Raw genomic sequence first — 7420 nt, forward strand, 5'->3', positions numbered from 1 at the left:
GTGCTCTGCCTGTCCGTAATTTGCGCCGTGCGCTCTGCGAACAGAACACACTGCACAGGCCACATGGAGCTTCACACACACACGCTCGCGTGGAGAACCCATCCGGTCCAAATCCATTATCCAGCCTAACTTTTGTCCGTCCGCGGGAACGACAACATCCACCGCTGGCGTTTACGGACCAAGTTTCACTCCCGCAGGCGCGCACGTGGCAGCCTCGTGTGTACCACAGCTCGCCGCTGGGTAAACCCGGCGCGGTCCCCAAAACAGCTACGGCCGCTACCCGGCCTTTGTCCACCGTCTGGTCCCATCTCCATCGCACTCTCGCGCACAAACTCCCCCGTGTCACGAGACTCACACACCTCACCATTACACTCACTCTCGGACATGCGGTTGTGTGTTCCCGCATGCCCACTGTTATTTCCCTCACATACAGTGACCTCACACACGCTGTCTCTCTCACACATACCCTTCTACTCACACACGCGGTGACACACACACGGTGTTTCTGTCACGCACACCCCTTCACTCACGCACGGCGTGCTGGGAAGCACGCATTTTACCACACTTGTGAGCACACACTTCGACACCACACACACCAGGATAGACCACACTCGCAACCACACTGGGGATTCGTGCCACCACAAGGGTTCCCGGGGCCTCCGTACCCCCCAAGCTCGGCGTGCACCCGTTCGCAGCAGTCGCCCCCTCTACCTCGCTTGACACGACCGAACCCACCTGGTCATGATCAGCTTCAAGGGAGAATAGTGTCTCCCTCCGTTCCCGAAGGAGGCCATCCAGTTGCTCGCACCGGGTCGCAAAACAGTCCACCAGCTCGCCCCCATGGTCCTCCACTACCTCAATGTGTGTGTGCTCGTCCTTAACCCCGTCTTTGTCGTGCAGTCTCTCTATTTTTTTCTATCTCCCGCGTCTCTTTACATTTTCTCTCCTTGTTCCTTATTTCTGTTTCTTCCTGGTTCCATTTTCCTTCCCATTTGAGTCGTTCTTCCTCTCCGAACTTTTTGAGTTGTTCGTTCTCTTTCCGGAGTTTTTCAATCTCCGTGGACTCCAATTTTGCTCTCTCTCTGAGTTGACCAATTTCAAACTCGTATTGCTTTTGCTTTCTACCCCACCGTCCCTCATGCTCTTCACTCTCCAATTTCATCGTTTCTTTCAATTGGCTGATTTCCTTCTTGTATTTCATTCGCTGTTCTCTCACAACTCTTCTTTGTTTCTTCTCCTGTCCTTCCTTCTCCAATCTCGTAGTTTCCTTCATTTGGTTAATCTCCTTTTTGTGTTTCATTCGCTGCTCCTTCTCTATCGCCTCGTACTCCAGCCTTGCCTTTTTCTTTCAATTGGTCAACTTCAAATTCATGTTCTTTTTGTTTTCTGTTCCACTGTTCCTCCTGTTCTTCATTCTGCAATCTCGTTATTTCCTTCAATTGTCTGATTTCCTCTTCTTGTTCTTCATCCTTTAATCTGGCCTTGGCTTCCAGCTGGTTGATCTGGACAGTGTGGTTCCTTAACTTTTCATTCTCCGTTTTCGTTCTTTCTTCTTCTAACATCCTTAGTTCGTTTTGTAATCCCCACTCTTTGGTTTCGTGTTTCAGTATCTCAGAAGTTTTTTCCAATAGTTCCTCTCCCAATTTGCATGCTTCTTCCCTCTTTTCCGCACAACTTCCCCATGCTTCCCTCCTCATTTCGTCCATTTTCTTCCCGTATTCTACGTGTTTTACACACGTCCCAGTCACCCCTTTTTATTTTTTCCCTCTGTGTTACCGTTAATGTTTCCGTCGTTGTTACCTCCACGTGTCTCGTCCTACACGCCCCCCCGTATTAGTTTGTCCTCACCCGCCTCCATTGCGGGGCCGACACAGTCCACATTCCCTCTTATCGGTTCGGTCGAGCTGCCACGTGGTGCCGCCATTTTGCCCGCCTGCAGGCATCGCCCCACGCTCTGCATCTCTTCCTGCAGCGTTTGCGTATTTTCATCCATTTTGAACGCATTCGCTTTCATTTGGTCGTTCGCCTTGAGTGCGTTTCCATCCATATTTTTATTCATGCCATCCATTTTTTCGTTCATTTCGCTTCCCATTTGTTGCACATTTATTTTCATTTCGTTCATTTGTGCCAGCAGAACCATTAATAGCTGGCCCACGTCAGGTGGGTCTGTGGCGGTCGCTTCGCCATCATTAGGAGTGGATTCGCCGGGGACCGGGGGAGGACCTTGACGGAGGGGGGTGTCATACACCGCGGCCGCTGCCGCGCCCATTTCGGGCTCCGGGTTCGTTTGTGGGGGGGGGATTGCTCCTGCACATTAATGTCCTGGTCGGGGTTCTCGTCCTGGGCCATGGATTCTATTATTTATAAATCCATTCCTACTACCCCCGGCCCCTGTTCGCCTTGAAATGCCATCTTATTTCGTGGAACAAATAATTTTTAAAGCTCGTGTTTGGGCAGGAATCGGGGGTCGCTCCACTCACCCCTGAACCGATTCCCATAAATTTAGTTGGAGGCGGGATGGATTCGAATCTCACTCCCGGACACCAGTGTTACGAATTCGCGCCCGCCGGCGTGCGATCGGCGCGTAACTCTAATCGCAGCTGCGTCGCCCACCGGACGGACAATTCAGTCGTGACCCTCCTGGAACTACCGCCAGGAACCAGTCACGGGTGGGGGTTTAACCTCACCACAGCCCAGTCCGCATTCTACCCGCGCGAAATAGGGTGAATCGCCAAATGTCGATATACCTAAGTACCCGCGCAGGTAACCTACCGAGGGGCTGCACCGCGCCACAGGTCGGCCTGGGACATGAACCGCTGAAGCGGTCCGTTCCGTACTACAGTGATAACCGAGCAGTGTTATCGCCGACCTCGACGGATCCGATTCTCTTTACCGGGCGTTCAAACCCCACTACTCATTCCACGATACAAGATGGCACTTTCAATGTGGTGAAAGGAGGACGCGATGAACGGGATACACTTCACACAAGGACATTTATTCAAGCAAGCACGTATATACAGCCAAGGCAGTTATGCAATGTACAGGCAAATAGAAGCAAAAGTAATACGACCGACTATAATGAGAATGTTCATGCACTTAACAGGTTCTACTTACGGAGACACGGCGCCACACCATGCACTCAAAAACAAAGGAAAAGAAGCACAAGAAAAGACCCCCTCACAGACAAGGGGGTCAGGCTGGACCACTTGGGTCTTTATGACACAGGACCTGGGAGACTGAACGGGTCCCGCGAGACCGCAGCAGGTTTCCTGCACCCTCGTGGTGTGACGGTTGGCGAGCTCTCTCCGGCACTCTCCTCTCGTGCGTGCTTCGACCCTGGACCACCGCTCACAACCCTCACGACTTGGCGCCCAGAGGGAAGGCACCCGGATCTCGAACACCATGGAGCAGCAGCAATCCCCAATGCCACAAAGAGACGAAGCTCCCCCGAAGAGACAATACGACTCGACGACCAACAAAAAACCCCCGAACCTGGCATCTCGTGCGCCCTTTTATTCCTCAGGTTCCAACGCCTGACTCCTCCCCGTTTTCCCCTCCGCCCCCTTCCAACTCCTGCGGGGAGCTTCTAAAAAGGGGCGTGTCCTCTCGTGCCCCTCCCTGCATGCCACCCGGGGGGGGGGGAGCCAGAGAAATCATTCTTGGCTCAGGTCCAAGGAAATCATTCCCCCAAAAGAGGCCCCTCCTTTACATGACCTTTGACCTGCATCGCACTTCCCCCACACCAAAGCGCGGAAAACAGGCGGGAAAATCCACGCACCATCGGAACTCCTCTCGTTTCCTTCGCATTGTGCTGGCTTTCGCAGATGCTATTCGTTGGTGCGTGGGATTGTGGTTTGGTTGCTTGTAGTTGTGGCATGGCTGGTGGTTGGCGTTGTGGTTGCGAAGGTGGTTCGGTGATGGATGGGGTGGAGAAGTTGGTGAGGCAATGTTGGTGGTTGGGAGTAAAGTGGTGAGGATGGCGTGGTTTGTTGAGAGGTGCGTGTGGTTGTGGTGGAGGGTTGTGGTGTAGGTTACTGTGAAGCGGTTGTTGAGAGCGACGTTGGTGGTGGTTCGGTTGTGGTTGATGGTTGAGGCGATCGTGGTTGTTGTGATGGTGGCATGGTTGGCGTTGTGGTTAAGGTGGTTGTTGTAATGGTGGTTGAGACGTGGTTGGTTCAAAATAACGACAGAAAAAGAAAAACGGCGATCTCAAAGGGTCGCAGCCCGGCGAACACGAAGAAATGCCTTTAAACAACGGTGGGGACCTATCTGCACATAACCTTAGCCTCATAACTGATCTATACTAAGGACCTTTATGGTGAATTGCAAATTTCCACAGCCGTAACAATAGATACACACGCACACACACATACATACACACATACATACACACACATGCATACATATTTTCACACACATACATACATAAATACATATACACACACACATACATTCACACATACACATACACATACCTACATGCATACACACATACATATACATACACACACATACATACATACAGTTGGGATAACAATAATTTGATACACTGCCGATTTTGCAGGTTTTCCCACTTCCAAAGCACGTAGAGATCTGTAATTTTTATCATAGGTACACTTCAACTGTGAAAGATGGAATCTAAAAAAAAAATTCTGAAAATCACATTGTATGATTTTTAAATAATTAATTTGCATTTTATTGCATGAAACTAGAACGGCCACTCAGTAGAGCGCATACCTTCGCCAACGCTACATTTTGCCCCCCCCCCCAGAAACCGTTGATTGTGAGGGTATTTAATCCCATACCACATCTGCCATCTCATATGTGTTATTTTGGCTTAAAAACATTAAATTTCCTGCTGTTTGACACTGATTCACGTACATTGTACAATTTCTGTCTGAACTCCCTGACCTTTTTGGGTGTCGGTGTCAAGTCATTCTGATGACAACTGGTCACATTATAACAAATCAAATATTACACATCACAGGATAGGGAATTGAATTCTAAACATTTTGAATCTACTTACATGCAAATTGTATAAGAATTGACCGCGTTATGATAATAAAGGTCGTTGACCCCCCCTGAATTTTGACCCAAACCGCTAACAAAGGTAATGATGTCATTGTGTCATATCGTATATCACAAGATTAGGCATTGAATTCACAACATTTTGGCATTGGTTGCATGCAAATTGGATAAAAATCGACCGCACTATGGCAAAATGACGATTTTGACCTTTTCATGACCTCGACCTTGACCTTTGTACTCTTAATTTTGTAATTGGTATTAGAGTGTTGGGAACAGAACAGTCAACATTTTGGTGTTGGTTTCATGCAAATCGGATAAGAATTGACCGTGTTATGACTAAAACCGCACATTTTGCAATGTCCTGACCCCCCCTGACCTTTGACTCCCAAGCGCAAATAAGGGTTATTCCGTCATCGTGTCATGTCACATCTCACAAGATGGGGCATTGAATTCTGAACATTTTGGCATGAGTTGCATGCAAATTGGATACAAATTGACCGCGTTATGGTAAAAAGACGATTTTGACCTTTTCATGACCTTGACCTTGACCTTTGACCCGATCGCTCCCAAAATCTAATCAAATGGTCCTCGGATAATAACCAATCATCCCACCAAATTTGCTGCGATTCAGTTCAATACTTTTGGAGTTATGCGAATAACAAACAAACAAACAAACACAGATATTCACAAATAAATAAATAAATACACAGCGATCAAAACATAACCTTCGCAACAAAGTTTGCAAAGGTAATAAGTATTTGATCACCTACCAACCAGTAAGAATTCCGGCTCTCACAGACCTGTTAGTTTTGTCTTTAAGAAGCCCTCCCATTCTCCACTCATTACCTGTATTAACTGCACCTGTTTGAACTCGTTATCTGCATAAAAGACAACTGTACACACTCAATCAATCAGACTCCAACCTCTCCACAATGGGCAAGATCAGAGAGCTGTCTAAGGACATCAGGGACAAAATTGTAGACTTGCACAAGGCTGGGATGGGCTACAGGACAATAAGTAAGCAGCTTGGTGAGAAGGTATACAACTGTTGGCACAATTATTAGAAAATGGAAGAAGTTCAAGATAACAGTCAATCTCCCTCGGTCTGGGGCTCCATGCAAGATCTCACCTCGTGGAGCCTCAATGATCATGAGAAAGGTGAGGGATCAGCCCAGAACTACACGGCAGGACCTGGTCAATGACCTGAAGAGAGCTTGGACCACAGTATCAAAGAAAACCATAAGTAACACACTACGCCATCATGGATTAGAATCCTGCAGCGCACGCAAGGTCCCTCTGCTCAAGCCACCGCATGTCCAGGCCCGTCTGAAGTTTGCCAATGACCATCTGGATGATCCAGAGGAGGAATGGGAGAAGGTCATGTGGTCTGATGAGACCAAAATAGAGCTTTTTGGTTTAAACTCCACTCGCCGTGTTTGGAGGAAGAAGAAGGATGAGTACAACCCCAAGAACACCATCCCAACCGTGAAGCACGGAGGTGGAAACCTCATTCTTTGGGGATGCTTTTCTGCAAAGGGGACAGGACACCGTATTGAGGGGACGATGGATGGGGCCATGTATCGCGAGATCTTGGCCAACAACCTCCTTCCCTGAACAAGAGCATCGAAGATGGGGCTGGCTGGGTCTTCCAGCATGACAACGACCAGAAACACACAGCCAGGGCAACTAAGGAGTGGCTCCATAAGAAGCATCTCAAGGTCCTGGAGTGACCTAGCCGGTCTCCAGACCTGAACCCAATAGAAAATCTTTGGAGGGAGCTGAAGGTCTGTGTTGCCCAGCGACAGCCCCGAAACCTGAAGGATCTGGAGAAGATCTGTATGGAGGAGTGGGCCAAAATCCCTGCTGCAGTCTGTGCAAACCTGGTTAAGAACTACAGGAAACGTCTGATCTCTGTAATTGCAAACAAAGGTTTCTGTACCAAATATTAAGTTCTGTTTTTCTGATGTATCAAATACTTATTTCATGCAATAAAATGCAAATTAATTATTTTAAAATCATACAATGTGATTTTCAGACTGGGCGTAGTGGCGTGCGCCTGTAATCCGGCTACTCGGAGGCTTGGGTTGGAGGATCGTTTGAGACATATATATATACACATATAGACACATACATACATACATATACATACACACACATACATACACACATATACACATTCACATACACACATACATACACACATGTACACATTCACATACACACACATATATACATACACATACACACACATACATACACACATATACATACACACACATACATACACACATATACACATTCACATACACACATACATACACACATGTACACATTCACATACACACATACATACACACATATACATACACACACATACATACACACATATACA

The sequence above is a fragment of the Eptatretus burgeri genome, chromosome 5 (genome assembly GCF_056783735.1).
Source record: "Eptatretus burgeri isolate ZD-2024b chromosome 5, Ebu_testis_v1, whole genome shotgun sequence".
Taxonomy (NCBI): Eukaryota; Metazoa; Chordata; class Myxini; order Myxiniformes; family Myxinidae; genus Eptatretus; species Eptatretus burgeri.